This window comes from Onthophagus taurus, chromosome 6 (genome assembly GCF_036711975.1).
Source record: "Onthophagus taurus isolate NC chromosome 6, IU_Otau_3.0, whole genome shotgun sequence".
Taxonomy (NCBI): Eukaryota; Metazoa; Arthropoda; class Insecta; order Coleoptera; family Scarabaeidae; genus Onthophagus; species Onthophagus taurus.
The window spans coordinates 2,874,448-2,893,794 of record NC_091971.1 but is presented as its reverse complement, the minus strand read 5'-3'; the positions used below and the strand labels follow the sequence as shown (position 1 = coordinate 2,893,794).

The 19,347-nt window shown below is 37.1% G+C and overlaps 1 protein-coding gene across 3 annotated transcripts in view; it reads right to left on the bottom strand.

Moving 5' to 3' along the window:
* LOC111424852 (uncharacterized) overlaps nucleotides 1-19,347 on the bottom strand; it is a 59,096-nt gene that overhangs the window by 13,324 nt on the left and 26,425 nt on the right. The gene's annotated exons all lie outside the window — the stretch shown is intronic.

The window sequence follows — 19,347 nt, the reverse complement described above, 5'->3', positions numbered from 1 at the left end:
AAAATAACAATTTTCAAAAAATCATTCCAGCTTTATTTTTGAGAGTCAAGAAGTGATTTATACTTTAAATTGGAGCTTAAAGATTCTAGTTTATGATAAGATATAAAAATTACTTCTTTGTAAAATCAGTAGGTATGAAAGGGTTAATGATATCCGTTTTTAATTGTTCTTCATGCTCGAATAAACCTCGTAATAATTTTGTGATCTTTAAGTCTTCTCATAGAATGACATAAATCTGAGATAAATACAGTTCTTTTAATATTAATGACGCTATTTACATTCAGACATCCTCCAATTAATAAAATCAAGATAAATCTTAAAATCTTAATCACTTACAATGTAATCATGTACTTTGTATGTAATCATATATATAAATTAGCGATAGTTTTTTGAACAATAATAATAGTTTATTATTCAACAATACATATACCGGTCATTAGACGTTTCTGGGGTTCTGGGCAAACAAAAAATTTGAGAATGCAGACTTAAGTATTATCAATTACGTTCTCTTCATCTAAAATATTTTCAGATTTCTAGCACTTCCGCCACCTACTTTATTTTTTTAAATGGAACACCCTGTATATTTTTACATATTTGGATTTGTCTGTTTGGAAGGTTTATAAATAACTTTACTTTTTGCAATTTGAACCAGCAATTCTCGAGTTATTCGAATTTTTCTAGAAAAATTTGCTCATAGAACACTCAATTTTTGAGATATAAGTCATTAAACATTTGTTTTCCATGGCACACTAGGTTAATATCCATATGATATGTGAGCATTTTTCAAAAAACCCTAATTATTTCTCAAACTATTAATGTTAGGCATAGGACATATGGAATATAAAAGATGTAAAATGAGACACCGAAGACGACTAAAAAATAAAATATGGGGGGTGCCATTTAAAAAAATTAAGTTATGGTACTTCCAAATTTTGAAAAGTTAACGTGCCATAGTAAAGTGATCAAACGTTCTAGACCGCAGTTCTCGGCACCAAAACATACTCCATCATGTTGCTTAAGCATGTTCTCAATCCTAAATTGATATCCCAAAAATGGAGTGTTTTCTGATTTTTTGAACAAATGTCTGCTGGAGCAGATTTTTCTAGAAAAATTCGAATAACTCGAGAACGACCGAATCAAATTGCAAAAAGTAAAGTTATTTATAAACCTTGAAAACAGACAAATCCAAGTATGTAAAAATATACAGGGTGTTCCATTTAAAAAAATAAAGTTGGTGGCGACTTCCGGAATAACCAGAAGTGCAAGAAATCTGAAAATATTTTAAACGAAGAGATCGTAATTGATAATACTTAAGTCTGAATTCTCAAATTTTTATTTTCGCCAGAACCCCAGAAACGTCTAATGACCGGTCTCGCTGAGACACCTGTATACAAAAACTGTATTAATGCTAATTAAATTTAAAAAAAACAAAAGAAAAATAATAATAATAAATGTTGAAGAATCATAAGGTCGCGGATTCAGTGCCATGTGCCAAAAGACCATTACTGTTCTTCCACTACCAACCTTAAATTAAAAAAAAGCTATCAAAACAGGCCGGAAACTGACTAAAAAAAACTTGAAGCTAAGATTCCGTATTATCCCTAAATTATCGATCTTAAAGAATCAAAATTTAAACCTAATGCTATTAAACAAGATAACATAAATTTAATAACCTTCCAGGATGTTCCTGAGTGTTAAAATCACTGCATGTTGAAAAGGTAATTAAACAGCAAACACTTAAACGCACGGCCACGCCTTACTTTTATATAATCTGGGATAGAGTTGCATAGAGAATATACACTGTAGATAAATGATCGCTCAAAAAGGGTGGTATTATGCTTAGGAGGATTTATAACATTTCTATTTCTGATGTTAACACTATGCAAGTCACCTATAAAATAAATCTTTCTAGATAAGTAAGGCGGATTGCGACCAACGATCATGTTATGATAAAGTTAGCATTTTAATACGACACCTCATATTAAGCCATCCAAGATCCTTCAATTTATAAGTTATATGGTCATATTTTCTTATGCCAAAAATGTACCGCATACAAGCATTTTGCACACGCTGCATCCTAGACACGTCAGCAACGTCTAGATAAGGACCGAAGACTGGAGCACAGTGCTTTCACCTAAAATTGTCTTAAGCTTGATGCTGAAAACATTCCTAAAAGGATAAAAAACCTTCAAGTTTAGAAAACACAAACCTATAAGTCTTGAAATATGCTGCCAATATCGAAATGTATTATCAATAATGAGACCCAAATTCCTCTTGTGTAGTGATATAGGAATCACATTATTGTCAACACTTTAACCAGTGATGGTAGTTGCTGAACGTGTTTCTCATTTCCAAACAAAAGAACAGCACATTTTGCTGACAGTCTCTGAAGATCACAATTAATTTTATTAACAGCACTTTCATAATCATTAAATGGAAAACCATAACACAATTGAGTGTCATCCGCATACATGTGGACATTACAATATTTGATACAATTATGCAACATAACAACAATAATAATAAATTGATTTTGAAATTAGTAGTTGTAACTTTTTACCTAAATTGTATCCTTTCAAAAGTTGCTTGTTGGAATATAATTCGGTCGTGATATGATTTATTAAGATTGGAACGTCAGTGGTTTTATATAACAACAGTTTTTGTCGGTGATGTCCACTTTCTTTCCGATCCAGATAACTAACTCACGACCGTATTGTTCCAATTCGGCACTCGTAATATCTCATGTGGAAAAAGTTATTGTCTCAACGAATCGATTGAGCAATGCGATACGGGTTGAGAGTCGTGAATATAGGTAAAAGTGATGCTGCTATTCACTACGACGACGGCCGGCGACCTGTTACCGAACGGTTTGCACTCTCGCGCGGTAACTTTCTTAAGTCGCCAGAAACGCATAGCTCGGGAAATTCCAGGAATTCCCGGTGACTCAAACAACGCGAGCCTAGTTGTAGCGAAGATTTATAAATCTCCGCGTCTACACGCACGGCGAACAGGATAAAGGTTAACTGTGCCATAATTATCGTTCTATTTGCATAATCTGTCATCGTCCACGCACGGCGCCGCTACCGCCACCGTTATATAAAATTGGATTTATTACGCCCGTGGAATCGCATAGATTACAATGCGTTATTATGTTATAACAAACAGACGTTCGGCCCACGGAAGTTGTCTTATTAAGCCGATCTTGGACGCATATTAATGCCTGACAGTCGGCAAAATGCATATAACTTACACTATCGACGCCGTGTCAATGCATTTTTTGACTTAAGAGGTGTTGATAGCCAGGGAGTGCTTCGTAATCTATGCTTAATGGAGTGGAAATATGTTTTGGTAAGACGTAGCGATAAAATAATCTCTATGCTAGGCGGTTACGTATTATTCAGGCGTCCAATCACAATAATTCAGCTTCTACATTTTTATCTTTTTTCTTACAACAACTATTTGATTCGAGTTCATTCAATTTTTGATTTGCGTTCGCTTCTCTATTGTAAACATTTTTATCGTGCCTTCAATTTTTATTACGGTCCTGAATCACTTGTCCATCTTTCGAATGGTATTATGTAATCGCAGCGGGTGACGATGAAACAAACCGAAAATCCGATCCACTCCTAACGACGACAAGACATCTCATCCAACGAACGTTTGTACGATCGAAAAACTTTAATGAGAGCCGATTTATTTCTCTTCGAAACGGCGCTTAATTAAACGACTATTAGAAAAGAAGTACGTACTTAACGAGCGGGACCACCTCAACGTAGACAAATCGTTCAAACGATTCTCGTTCGATCACCTAATGAGAATGTTTGAATCTCTTTTTAGTTTTTTTTTATTCGACACAAAAATACAGCAAAACTTCGATATAACCCGAAACTTTCTAGTTCTAGTTTTAGTTATTATTCAGTATTAGATTGTTGCATACTTTTTCATTGAAATAAAACTAGAACTAACACTAGCACTATAACTAGAATCAATATTAAACCAAGAACTAGAACTAGAAACTAGAAACGTTCAGGTTTAACCGTCTTTTGAGACGTATGACTAAACCCAAATGATTCTAGTTCTAGGTCGAGTGTTAGTTCTAGTGATAGTGTTAGGTAGCGCTAGTAAGCACTAGATAACGCTGGATTGTATATTGTTATTGAACTAAAACTAGAACTAACACTAGACCTAGAACTAGAAATAATCGGGTTTAGCCGTGCGTCTTCAGACTTAACTTTCTAGTTCTAGGTCTAGTGTTAATTCTAGTAATAGTGTTAGTGCAAAACTATATATACCCACTCTATGGAGGAAAGTAAAGGTGGTCTTCATACCTAAAGGTGGTAGGCGTTCAAACGCGGACCCCAAGGCGTACAGACCAATTAGCCTAACTTCATTTCTCCTCAAAGGGATGGAAAAGGTAATCGATCAATACCTAAGGAATGGAGTGCTTCTCACAAATCTACTCCACCCTAGCCAACATGCTTACCAGAAAGCAAAATCAACAATTACCGCTCTCCATGCTTTGACTAGCACCTTAGAGGAGGCAATTGCAACCAAAGAGATAGCCCTTTGTGCTTTCATAGATATAGAGGGTGCGTTTGATAACACCTCATATGAATCCATAGAGAAGGCTTTAAACGTAAAAGACATACATCCGTCGACAATCAAGTGGTGTATAGCCATGTTGAAAAGTCGGCAGATCACAGCCAGTCTATAAAGGCGCTAAGAGGATGTCCCCAAGGGGGAGTGCTATCACCTCTATTATGGTGCCTGGTAGTTGATGACTTGATGAACACCCTAACTAAAAACGGATTTAAGATACAAGGGTATGCTGATGACCTGGTAATCACAATCCGAGGTAAATATGATTCAATCATAACTCAGCTAATGCAGAAAGCCCTACTACTCCCCAGTACTTGGTGCAGAAGCAATGGGCTCAGCATCAATCCTAATAAAATCGAAATAGTCCCTTTCACTCGGAGAAGGAAGCTGCAAATAAAAGCACCCTCCATTGAAAGTAGAACTATTAACCTCAAAACAGAAACTAAATACCTAGGGGTAATACTTGACAGTAAACTAAACTGGAACTCACACTTAGATAAGGTGAGGAAAAAGGCCATCATGGCAAACCAGAACTGCCGCAGGCTCCTAGGAAGGAACTGGGGTCTCAAACCACGAATGGCTCATTGGGCCTACGTAGCAATAATCAGACCCATGGTCGCCTACGCCTCATTGGTTTGGTGGCCAAAAACAAAACATAAGACAGCTCAACAACAGCTGGCACAAATCCAGCGGTTAGCATGTCTTAACATAACGGGTGCAATGAGATCCTGTCCGACGGCTGCTTTGGAAGCCCTACTCGGTCTCACACCGCTCCACATATATATACAAAAGGAGGCAACCTTAAGTGCCTTATCACTGAAAACAGTTTCTTCACTCAAGTTGATGCAGGGTAATCTCAGAGGACACCTCGAGATCCTCAAAGACCCATGTCTAAATCACCTGATTGAAATTAAAACGGACCTTATACCGACGGAATACAATTTCAACCGACCGTATAAGGTCATATTTAGTAGCAGGGATGATTGGGCGAAAGGAGGGCCTCAACTAAAAAGAGGAGCCCTAGCTTGGTACACCGATGCTTCAAAGACAGTAAGATCTGGAGTAGGCATGGGCATCAGTGGACCAAATAGCCACATCAAATTGCCACTCAGCTCGGACTTAACAATTTTCCAAGCAGAAGTTCTTGCTATAAACTTCTGCACCGCTTTGAACCTACAGAAGGGACAAAAAGGTGCATCCATAAACATTTTCACAGACAGTCGGGCCGCCTTAAAGGCAATTCAGGCCTACACGTGTGGCTCCGCACTGATCAGAGAGTGCACCAACAACCTGAGAGAACTCGCTAGGGGCAATGATGTTACCCTATGGTGGGTTCCAGGTCACAGCAACATTGAGGGCAATGAGAAGGCCGACAAGCTGGCCAAAGAGGCAGCAAACACGCCCTTCATTGGACCCCAACCTGGATGTGGACTACAAAAAAGCCACCTAAAACAAATAATCAACAACTGGGAGGCTTCAAAGATAGCCTTACGCTGGAAAGAACTTCCAGGTCACAGACAAGCGAAGAGTATGATAACTCCGTCGCAAAACAAAACCAAAGAGGTTTTATGCCTCAGCAAAGGGGATCTAAGAACGCTCTCAGGCTACCTAACCGGCCATGTGCCCCTAAAATACCACCTCTTCCACATTGGACAAGCTGAGGATCAAACTTGTCGACTATGCAACGACGAGTCAGAAACTGCTGAACACATACTGTGCAATTGCGTCGCCAGAGGACGTCTAAGGCACAACGTCTTCGGTAAAACTCCCCTGTTACCTACCGACATAAAGGTTCAAGACCTCAGGACAATACTAAGGTTCATTAAGGACCTACATTTGCCCTAAACCTTTGGAGGGCTAAAGTTACAATAGATCTTATAGGTCGCGGTAACGAAAGGGGCCGCCCTCCTCAGCCCGGCAGCAATAATAATAATAATAATAGTTCAAAACTAGAACCAACACTAGATCTAGCACTTCGGGTTTAGCCGTCTTAAGAGGCGTACGGCTAAACGTGAATGTTTCTAGTTTTAAGTCTAGTGTTAGTTTTGATGATTAAACTAAAACTAGAACTAACACTAGACGTAGAAATGTTTTACTGTACTTTTATTCATATTATATTAAAATCGATACTTGATATGCAATCTAAGTAAGATACGATAAAATAAATTTAATTATTATTAATGGAACGGTAAATTTGATAGCGAACAATGAAACCGATCTTGTGCATTATATAGGCAAATTTCGAAATTCCAATTCCTATTATTGTTTATACTACGTAATGGGGATTAATTAAGACCATGCCTTTATAGTTGCCGTGCTCTCTATTCTTGTTCGCTTAACTGGCACGTGAATGGTCCACAATAGACGGACGTCGTACAAAAGTACGATACGAAAAAAAAAAAGCGATGATGTGATTTTAATTTTTCTAAATTGAACGTGGAGAAGGTTCTTAATTAATACAAATCTAAATTGACATTCTATGAATAATTAAATTCTCCGAAGATTTGATTGATATTGATTTAAACATTTCTATTCAACATAAAAAATGTTAAGTTTTTAATTTATTTCTAATTAGATTTATCAAATCCATATTAAGTGAAATACAAAGCCCCCCTCAAATAGGGGACCTAAACAATAAAAAAAAATAAAATTGCGAAATGTTCCAAGAAATTCAGAACTTTCTAAAAACCGAACGAAACCAACGAAATCTAAACGGAACAGTTAAGGCGGCGTTTCGGACCTATTAAAGTGGGTAATCGCGTTTTAAATAACGCCGGCCCGGAGTCAGCTCGAAATGATTGATGATTTTTAAAAATAATTACGCCACGGGAGCTCTCCGGTTCAGGTCTCCACCATCGCTTCTTAAACACGGATAACATTTTATAAATTACACGCACGTTTTCACTATATCTACGTAGATAGAATAGACAACGGCATGGCGGAGGCCGTTCAACGCAAACCGATCAAAGCACTAAATTAAACGCCAAAAAATGGTTCCGGTTATCTAACATTATACGATATAACATGCCTTGTTTATAATGGTATCGTTTTTTTATATATAATGTAGATTGAAATTAACGATTCATTATTTCATCGTTAACAAGATTGACCCAGGCCAAATCGTAATAATACTGCAAGAAATAATGTTCAATCGTAGGAAGTTGGTCGCTATGGCAAAAGAAATCCTGTGATTACAACGTCATCCTTTGCTAATTCTACCATTGTTCCAACGTTTGTAGCAAAACACTTCTACGGGAGAACTTGCAACAATACGCCATATTTGCAAGAAAGAGGAGGAGTATATTAAAAAGATGAAGGAGTGTAATCTAGGAGTTAGCCTCTGCGTTTGTTGCATTCTAGCTTTGATATCTTTTAAGCCGTGTGTCCACTACCAAGTTTTCTTGCGGAAGTTGCTTCCAGAAGCGACTTCCAGAAGGTTTTGTCGTGTAAACACGTATTAGAAGTCGACTTCCAGAAGTAATTAGCAGCAATTATGTGGAAACACGTGTTTGTTGCTTGCTGGAAGTAACTTGAACGACTTGCTGTGAACTACAAGTGTTTTGAAGACTTGCAGAAGAAGTCGGGTATACGTGAGTAAACGGTTTGTGGTGTTCTCTTCTGTTTTCAGTTTTGTTTTGTGTTTTTTTTTTGAGTTCTTTTCAAAATTTATAAAAATGGACAAAAATAAATTCGTTTGGAGTAGTGAAAAAACACATTTGGTAATTGAAAAACAAGAAAGTTATCCTGAATTATGGGACACGTCCTCAAAAGACTATAAGAATAAAATTAAAAAACAAAATGCTTTAAAGGCAATAGCCAATGATATAGACGCACCCGAAGAAGAGGTCAAAAGCAAATTGCACAACCTCCGAACGCAGTTTGGTCAAGAAGTAAACAAAGAAAAGAAAAAAGAAGTGGCCAAAGTGCTGATGATGTAGATGTTAGCAAGTGGGAGTTTTATAATGACATGAAATACATGACGTCATCTCATGTACCCAAAGAAACTGAGGATAATTTGGTAAGAATAAGAAAATACGGATATATAATCGTTTTTCTTGTTTTTTTTTCTTACCTGTTGCCAAAAATCGAAGAGTAACTAAAAGCCGGTCTTTGGGAGGTATAGCCAATCTCATTTTAGTATCCTGCTTTTGAATACTTGTTTGAATTAAAGATAAAATGTATTCAAAATCATCATTAGACATTTTCAGGAAATTTTTCGGAGTCTTCGGTCCGCAATTCTTCAAGTAATGTATTTTAGAAACTTAAATCAACCCAATTTTTCACCCAAACACTTCTTTTTGTTTTTTTTTTAATTTGCTTCTTTTTAATTAAATATGCTGCGATGGCAGCTGCCAATCTTATTTTGCCACAAGACATTTTTATACTGTCATTCGTAAAAAAAGCAAACTACTACAAGCTGTACTCACATTGTGTGGAAACACGTCTGCAATTTCTTGCAGCAAGTTCGTCGTAATAACTTCTACAAACTACTTCTGGAAGCAGACTTCCGTAAGTTTCGGTTTGAGTGGAAACACTTCAGCAAATACTTGCAGAAGTTCTTCCGCAAGTGACTTGCTAGTGGACACACGGCTTTAGATCCACATCTTCCTTTGTAGTATCTGAAGTATCCGAAATATATGATTTTAAGGTGTCTGAGTACATTTAAGGAGATTGTAGGAAGACTTTCTTCACAATAACTTCTGCTTCCTTCCCAAGTTTAGGGATATATCACAATCTGAAGGCAACATTTATTATGTTTGTCAGCTTAGTTATTGATTTTCTTGGTATATTTACCAATAGTTCTCTAGTTATGAATATCGTGAAGCTTTCTTAGGCTTTATGCTCTCTTTACCTCTATTATCACGTTTTTACGTAACGTCAAGTTTATTCTTCTATTTGGATTGGTTCGTCTCATCTCTGATCTTCGCCATGATTGCCGATTGGCAATGATTGGCAAATCTTTCTGCCTTCTCTTTGTTATTTCTGGTTCACTTTTTGCAATGCAGACTTAAAGTTACTTAATGCTCATACAGAGTTAGGAAATATTTGATATTGTAGATGAACAGTTTATCATTATTTCTTCTTGTATTTATATAACTATGAATATTCCATCTTTTTTCTTGATGAGCTGTTAATTTTAATTAAATTATTTTAGTTTATCGTTGCATTTACAAGCTTGTTTTAATACAACGATGGTCATTTCCATCGTAGCTAATTAATAAACCGTTCGGTCTACCGCGGTTTGTAACGACCCGTTATTTATCGGTTGTAAATTAGATTCATTAACAACTATTACCCGTGTCGACGGCAAGCTTTTTAAACCCACCTACCCGTCCACGGTGGATGTATACTTATATCAAACCTGGCAAGTTATTCCAACCATACAACCTACCAACGTATAATATTATGTTCTAATTGACATGGCAGTTAATGGTCAGAGACAGCCATTAAATAACCGACGATTTTATGTGTAACGAAGCGTGACAACATTTTCCTTTAAATGTTTCGATCGTTTTTCATATAAAAAGTAAAAAGAAAATTCTTAATTAAATAGATAAGTATTAATAGCGCTGTAATCGTATTGTTAGAGAGATTTACAATACCGCATATTAAGGCGTATTACAATCGTTTTACGTGTAATTCCATTCATAGTGTCCGGATGGTATAATTTTCCCATTAATGTTGGCCTCCGCAACACTTTTAACCGCAAATAGGTTCTCGAACGTAAGTTATTATTTATTTGCGACGTTGTTGATTTAATACCGTTGTTTGCTCCTATAGTAGTGGTTTTATTAAAGCTTTTAAACTCGCACAGCTTTACACATCGAATGGTAAAGAGACACTAAAAACAAACGGTCCAACGATAAATGTAAATCCGTGGATTTTTTGGGTTGTGGCGTGGCCGTTTAATGGGTCTATATGGAGCGTTTTGAACCCACGCTATCTCGCGGAGCGGTGTTAAAATGCGATCAGGATGAAGCTTTAAGGTACCTTTTTTTAAATTTAAACAATGCGTCTTTAAAGTTATAACCTGGTCCATTGTTAAGTTCCAATTGAAGTTTGATTGATGATCTTCAATTAACCACCGTACAACTCGCAATTAGGTTAATATATTTTTAATTATATCGCGTGCTCTATTGCTAGATTAGATCACGAGTAATGATTGTTATTTGGATCTCTCGGTTTCTGTGGACTTTTTTAATGACGACATAACTGCTACTGAAGATGCACTCTGAAGAAATATCTGTCTAAAGTGTAACAACGAGGTCATATTAAATAACTTTTAACTTCTGGTTCTTAATATATTTTCATATTCAATGTGTCTTTAGTGTTCTTGTTTCGAAATAAATTTTGATGGGGATAATAAATGATGGAAATTACTCATCGAAAATTAATAGGAAGAGGAGAAGTGTTCATTTACAATTTACAGCGTGAGTTGGTAGTAGGTGAGAACAACACCATATTGAAAACATTATATCCGTAACAAAATATGAGTATACATTTTCGGCGGAGAGAACACGACTCGAGGGATGTAACTAATTTATCTTTGGTGAAATATGGCGGGTTGATGATGAGCGTTACGCATCTGTCGGCTCAATTTGCCACAGAGTTTCGTTAGGACAACGCCATAAAATACACTTGCGAGTTACCTATGCGATGTGTTTGATTAATTAGTTTTTTGTGTTTTAATCAAATTCATCGACGTACGCATTCAGCCAGACGTAAGCTTTCGTTTGAGATATAAAACATTAAAATCCGTCAAACTGTTCTCTAGTTATAATTAATTCAACACAAATTATTTTTTTCTTAACTAGACTTTCGGTCGTCTATATTTGCATAAATAACGAGCCGAACACGGTGTTATTCCGAGGGCTGTATAAGGTTAATGGGAGATAATTGAGAAAAGGCATTTTGTTATTTCGATAGAAGAAACTATGGCGAATCGAATGACCTATATATCTTAATAATCGAGTACATTGTTTACGAGTTATGACCACTTAAAGAAAGTCATTTATGTGTTATTTTCACAATATTTTGGCATTTTAGCGGAATTCGAAAGAGATTTCGATTCAGCTCTCGAATAAGACATTGTTTATCAAAATCGGTTCTCTTCTTATAATCAAAATATGGGGGCTAACTCCGCATAGGTTTTGCGAGTTCCCTGCCGCATAGATTTTTACAAATATATTCCTCGTCCGGTTTTTGTGATATTTAACGCTACAATACCTGACATAATCACGATAAATTACTACGTACCCTAGAGCATGTAATTTTCTTGAAGAAAAGAAAAACGCAAAAACGATCGGTATTATAAATGAGCTGTCACAATATATAAAACGTGAACAAATTGAAATGGAACACTATCCTTTATATAGAGTATATAACCGTTTAGCGGCCAACCGAGGGAACCGGGCAAAAACTCGCGGAACCATTTGTTAGAGCGAGCGACCGTTTTGTTTTTGCGGTTCGCCTGTAAATTATTTTCGTATTAATAATAATGGTACGTTACGTTCCATTGCCTCGAAGCCACGTTTGATTCAATGCTACGGCCTTTCACGTTATTTTACTATAATGTAGATAAGTCATAACAATTTCAAATAACGTGATACAATACGGTATTAAAAAAAAATAATTATAAAATCTCCAAGTTTATATCCTTCAACAACTTAATACGTTAGACAACAATAAACTATTTATTAACACTTATAATTTCATTTTGTTGCGTCTTATGGTAACAATGGAGTCAATATTAACCTCATATTCTTGTATAGAAGATACTATTTTACTGTAATAATCAATGCTTGAGAAATTCTCATCTTTTGTAACCTTCTTTGGTTTTACAGTCGAAGAAGCTGGTGCATAGTGTCTACACCTGACTTAGTTATGATGTAGTCTGCGAAGCTATCTGAGATTTCAACTCTTTAATTAAGTCAAGGTGATTGTTGCAAAGAAATCTGCAACTCAAAGAATTCTGAAGAATTATTTCCAAGCAAAATCTATCATCATCAACGTCCAGGGAAGAATTACCTATGCCATCAGTCTTTGCTAGATTCCTTCTACACATTTTGAAATCGAACCCATATCAACATCAAGCAAGTAGCGTTGCTCCTGGTATGCGGTGCATTAACAAGTTGAAAAAGCAAACAATTCATAAAATGTTTGCATTTTTGTCAATATTGACGCATCTCAGAACAAAAGTGCAAGAGAGCAATATTGTTAAGAGTAAAATTTGCTACAACTTTTGTTCTAAAAGTTATTTTATAATACGCTCCGTTTCTAGAGTATTACCATTGATAACTTGAAAAAGCAACAAATTCATTAAATTTTCACATTTTGACATTTTTCTCAATATTGACGCATCTCAGAGAGAAGTGCAAGAGAGCAATAATGTTAAGAATAAAATTTGCTACAACTTTTGTTCTAAAAGTTGCTTTATAACACGCTCTGTTTCCAGAGTATTACCATTGATAACTTGAAAAAACAACAAATTAATCAAATTTTCACATTTTGACATTTTTCTCAATATTGACGCATCTCGGAGCAAAAGTGCAAGAGAGCAATAATGTTAAGAGTAAAATTTGCTACAACTTTTGTTCTAAAAGTTATTTAATAATACGCTCCGTTTCCATAGTATTACCATTGATAACTTGAAAAAGCAACAAATTTTCATAATTTCATATTTTTCTCAATATTGACGCTTGTATAAACAACGAGCTGAAATAAAAACTATTTTTAGTTAGTCTTCGAATTATATGGTAGTTCTAATATTACACTTCGATTCACACATAAATTACTAAATTGGATATAACCCCCATTACATCCACCTCTAAATTTATAAATAAATATTTATAATTCCCATTAATCCTACCAATTCACCCATCGCGCCCACACCACTCACCCCCCAATATGGCTCACACAGTATTTGCTATAAGCACACGCTTCCTGACACTCGCAGAAAACTTCCAAAACACTGTATAGTTGTTATAAGAGGGGTAGCAAAAGCATTAACACCACCATGTATATACACAGTTTTCTACCCGTGGGAACTCATCGTAACCCCAAACATCGAGACAGCACCAGGCTTCGAGTTGCAAGTGTATTTAACCCCCTTATGCAATGAGGGTTGTTTGGTCATTGTTGTGTGAGGCTCGAGTGGACCAGGAAGCAGGAAGATATTGTGCACTTAATTTATAATGAATGAGATTTGGCGATGGTTGTCGGATCTGCTGTCCTATGCGTGTGTGTGGGAACCGTTTTTGGTGATACCGATCGAATAATGGGAACAATGAGCTGGTGCAACTGATCTGATTTTCTAATACCAAAAAAAAATGTTCTCACGAATAAGTAATTTGCAAATTTAAGATATAACTTTATTATAAATCTTTCTTTACAACATTTGCACCTGTTGGAATCTACGGTCGCCCGCACAATAGAAATGTTGTGAAAGTGGCCCGATTTATACAACGCACCGTAGAGTCTAGTTTCTTCGAGAACCTGAACCGCCGGGGTCCTTTCTCAAATAAACGCGCTGCTATTTTTCAAAACTAATTAGCGATTGTCGGTTTCAATTGATCGCGAGAAACGGGCTATTGTCCACAATCGGCCGCCAGCGCACGTTTGTTCTATTCGTAATTAAATTAATCCATATTCGTAGGCTGACCGCCGACGGCCACGAAGAATTAGTACCAACTTAGTCATTCGCGTTGCACAATTAGAGAGCTATTATGTAACATTAAGATTCGGAAGAGAGAAAAATTGAGATTTCTACGTGTTAATTAACGCCGACATGGTAAATTTACCATCATCTCCTTTATGAAAGTAAAAGTTGTCGGATTAGAAAATAACGATCATAAGAGATTTGTCATCTTGATATCAAAAAATGAAAATGGAACCTGATGGTACCTATGTGTTAATTAAAGTGGACATGATAAATTTAGTATCATCTCCTTTAGAGAAGTAAAAGTTGTTCGATTCTTGGACTTTCTTTCAAAGCTTGAGTTTAACGAGATCGTATGAAAAAAAATTATCCAGATTCTATCCCGGAGGTGTCAAGGATATAATTCGTTTCGTATCAGGTCCCTCGACGAAATGCCAATAAATAAAAGAGAACTTTCACGCGGGCTTCGAGCGAAATTAATTTTATCGGCCGTTACCTGGGTGGCGACATAACAACGAAGGTGGCAAACCACTTAATCGATTCCGTCGGTAAAGGACATTCCGCGATTTTCTCGATACGGACTCGCATTCCGCGTATTCCTTTTAGGTAATTGCTTATTATAACCTTAAAAAGGTTAAGGTGGCGGCGATAGTACGTTTCGATCCACCTGTCCAACAGGTTCTAGCGGTATTTATATGGTAGTTGAAGAAGAAAGTTTAACCAAGATAATTATAATTAATTTTATGATGATTGCTTTACTAGTTTTGAACAGGGCTCATTCGATTTGTTGAATCTCCTAGAAACGTTACCGGAAGTAAACACTTTCTATTCCAATTAGTTGTAATTCAACGTAAAATCTTATCACGACCGTAAAACGTATTGGGTTACCCAGTTATGGAAAATCGTGTTCCGGTCCGAACAAAATTAAGTATAACGTAGTTCTAGCAATTCGTGCTTCACGGTCACGATTCGCCCGGCTTTTTCGCGCATTACAGCGCATCCTAATCGAATTAATCTGTGCAAAAACCGCCCCGAACGCGGAATATAGCGCTACCGGTGTAGTTGCGTCCACTATCTCTTCCTTTTCTTCTTTTTCGCCTAAGGTTCCATTCGCCCTGATGCATTATGTATCGAGATTTTTGTCTTGCCGCCCGTTCGATTTGCGAAACGAATACACCACTTCCCGTACACCGACTTTCACTCGCCTACAAATCGGTATTGTCTACCCAGCTTACATAAGTCGATGGTAATAATTTTATACATGGGTATTCTTCGCTTTTACCTGACGTCAAATAAAATTCTCATTTAAAGTATTTTTATTACATTTATAACCTAAATAGCTAATAAATCATCACGAGAAAATCTTGTATATGAAAATTTATAAGATGTGCAATGACAAAAAAGTTAAAAAATCATGATATCTAAAGATAGCAGGGAAGGATCACATTTTGACTACGTTATTTACCAATTTTGGTGAACTTCAATAATTTTGTATATAGTTCATTTTTTTTCTATAATACCTGTCAAATTGTTGTAAAGTTGGCAAAATTAACAGGGAGTTTTGTTTTATCATGTTTTGAAATAGATATGTCACACTGACGTTTGAGCTTTCGTTATTCAAAAAGAAAAGGTGCATAAAAAACGCTTTTACAATAAATATGTACTTCGTTAAAATCGTATTTATCTAAAAATTTATTAGTATTTTAACCTCAACTATTTAGTTATTGAAAATGTTACTAAAAATCAGGAAAACAACATAAATTTTATAAGGGTCCTAGATAATACCAACAGAAACCCTAAAAAATTTACATTGACAAGTATTATAGAAAAAAAACGAACTATACAATTTTATATTTTCTGGATTTTATAGCCTGGATTATTCAGATATTGTTTTGCTTCTGGTTCTCATTAAACTTAAAGCATAAAGCTCTCATTGGTAATTTACCAAATAAATAAAAACTATGTGCGAACAATACATGTCATAAATTTAACCAACCCTAATTTTATTCATTTAAACCGCTCACATAACACTTGCCACAAATAACGAACCAGATCTAATAAAAATTCTCACACCCTCATCCCATGAGATCATTTCACTTCCCACGGGAACACAACCCCAATTCGGTAGTTGAACGCGTGTCTTCATGATCTGTACGGATGTCAAACCACTGGTCCTTTGTTAAACCACCGTATGCAACTGCTTTGTGTATGCACTTTACGTTTTATGGGTAGTTTGCGATGAGATTAAGTCCATTAAGTGCTCCCGTTCGGGTTTGAATGTACCGTATTCTCTTTTTGTGTGTCCCCCATGGGGAGATTCGCTTTAATTAGTAAAAACATATGTGACTTGTTATTATAATGCGCGCGGCCCCCTTTTTTATTGGGTGTTAGGTGGTTTTCTCGTTCCACCAGACGTGTTTATGATTGCACAACATCACAGATATATTACCCGCTTGGTTCTCTTGTTGTACAAGATTTGTTCTGTCGTTAAAATGTAAAAGGGCAAACAGTCAAGACATTCAGAGGTGGTTTAATACGTTCTTCCCGAATAGATACTATATAATTCCGTCCGTGGTCTCTGGATAGTAAATTTCTTCGCGGGTTAACACTCGACGATTCGCCGGCGGTGCATAACTTGCGTGAATAACTTGCAAGATTAACCACGTCTGGCACGACGAGAAGGCTCGTGCTAAACAGTAAAGAGTATGTTGACACCTTTCTTTGCTATTTCACAACTTAACCCATTACTTTTATTATAGTAATATAATAAAGGTATGGTGGTTTTAAATTTATATGATATTTTTTATATTTACAAAGTGAAATTATGTAATTTAAATTAACTTAATTTAGCTTTCACTTTCATCCAACAACGAACAACGGGAGAATTTGTAAGAGAGTGATAAAACTTAGGGTAACCCTTTCAGCTATCTGTACAATTTATCTAGGCGGCGTATGCACCTAATCAATTTCCGCAGAACAAACACACTACCTGGTCCATTTATTATTACCATTATATTGTTTCTGCCATTGTCCGGAGTTTCTCAGTAGTCCAGGCCGAGCAGCGAAGTATAACCGTATCCGAGTATGATACATGGCACATATTAAGCGTCCCTCGCTATCTCGATCGCGTCATCTGACTTTCTTGCGGACCGGTTGCTCTCTTTCTTTCTTTCTGTTCGAGCGGAATGAGCCGTTGGCTTTTTTCCCATTTTCCAGGCTCGTGTCCATCTCCCTACTGGTCCAGTAAGTAGTAGGTGGCTTCCTATGGAGATCAACTGCGCAAAAAGATACCAGTTTCCAACCCGATATAGTACCATAGTCTGTCGTCTAACGCGCACCTCAACCGTCTAGGTGCGGTCAGTTTATGTTAGCGGCAACAGCAGCAACAGAAGAAGAAGAAGAAGAAGAAGCGGTCCGGTCGGTTTCCTGACTCCCACATTGCCGTGTCGCCGCGGTGATTGCTGTCGATGAATGTATTGCCGCGATTCCGCGTACGAACGCCTCCTTCTTCGTCCTCCTCATTTTCTCTTTACGTTCCCTCTCTCTTCTTCTTCTTTGCATCGTGGTACGGTCGACCGGCTCGATTACGCTGATTAGATTCGTTATGTAGTTAGTTAAGTTGTACGGAAGAATGGAATGACTCGTGGGTACGGCCTCTGATGTACTACGGTCTAATCACTTCTTACAGTGACCGCTCCGAATGTTTTCACGAATACTTAATGTTGAATGGGCTGAAAAATCTCTAATTTTAAATCTTCTTTCTAATGACGTGTTGATGAGTGGGTGCAAGATGTGTTGTTAAGTTTTCCAAAAACAATAGAGAAGTAAAACTAAAGTAATAAATTTACGTCAACGGTTTCCTTTCCATATACACGAAGAATTTCACGTAAACATCAATCAATCGATCGCTTAACTCTCTATACCCAACCTAACCTGTTATTGCCGCGATTTTACGTCCATTAAATCGCCCACACACACACGTACCACACGGTCGCAAACTTCTTCGACCTAGTTATATCGCGAATCCAGCATCTTCCCATGGGGCTCAATTGATAGAGGATGATCGATCAATACTGCCACCCGCTGCTATCATTTGCGGAACGGTAATTGCCTGAAATGCATAGCTGATGACTTCCTAGTAGCCGAGGAACGTGAGCCGCGCGCTGTTCAAACAACAAGAACCTCGGAACCAAACAATGCAAACCGGCGAGTAGCTCACTTTAGATCTTGCGAAAACTCCCGCATTCCCCTTTTGTTTCGGTTGACATAAGGGCAAGAAAAGTTCTACGACGCCTTTGGTGCGGCTAATAACAGTCTGCACGGTAATTTATGGTGATGTGTGGTACGGTATATGAAAAGAGGTTCGCCGAAGAATTATAATTAATGATTGGGTACCTATTGTAGCAAGTAGATAAAAGTGGATACGGATCATAGACCGTATGGGTTTTGTACGGATAAGAAATAATAGATTGATTGTTGTTTTTTGTTGGAGGGGTTACTATGTAATAAAATACATCGTGACTAGATACGAAAACGCCGGTGACCGGGTCGCAAAAGATAAATGACTTAATTTAGTGGGCAGACATGGGAGGTAAGACAAAGAAGGGAGCAGCCAATCCCAGATACACGATAATGATACGCATTTCGATTCAGAAAACGCTGTAGTAGCGCTGTTTTCGGGTTCATTTGTTCGAGAGCGATAAGTTGGGAAATAGCCGGAGATTTTGTGAAACTTTTTGTGGGTGGGGTCCGATGTCTCATTATTGTCTAAAATAGAAAGTCGTCGCCCGTTGACGGTGGATGTTGTCAAAGTATCCAATTTTAGAAACAACCAAATCTATCGATTTACGACTCCATAAACAGCATTACACGACTGTTATTCTAGGTATTAAAGAACGTGCAGATATGAGCAGATTTGCATGTCGATTTACGGTGTGACAGATAGGAAATGACTAGGGCAATCGAAATCTCGATCTATCTATCCGCATTTATCTATCCGGTGCCACCAGCCGTTCGCCGTTGGCTCCATCGCCTTGGGGAAAAAATTCACAGCCGGGAATCGGAGCATGCAGTAATAGGTGAACGTGTTG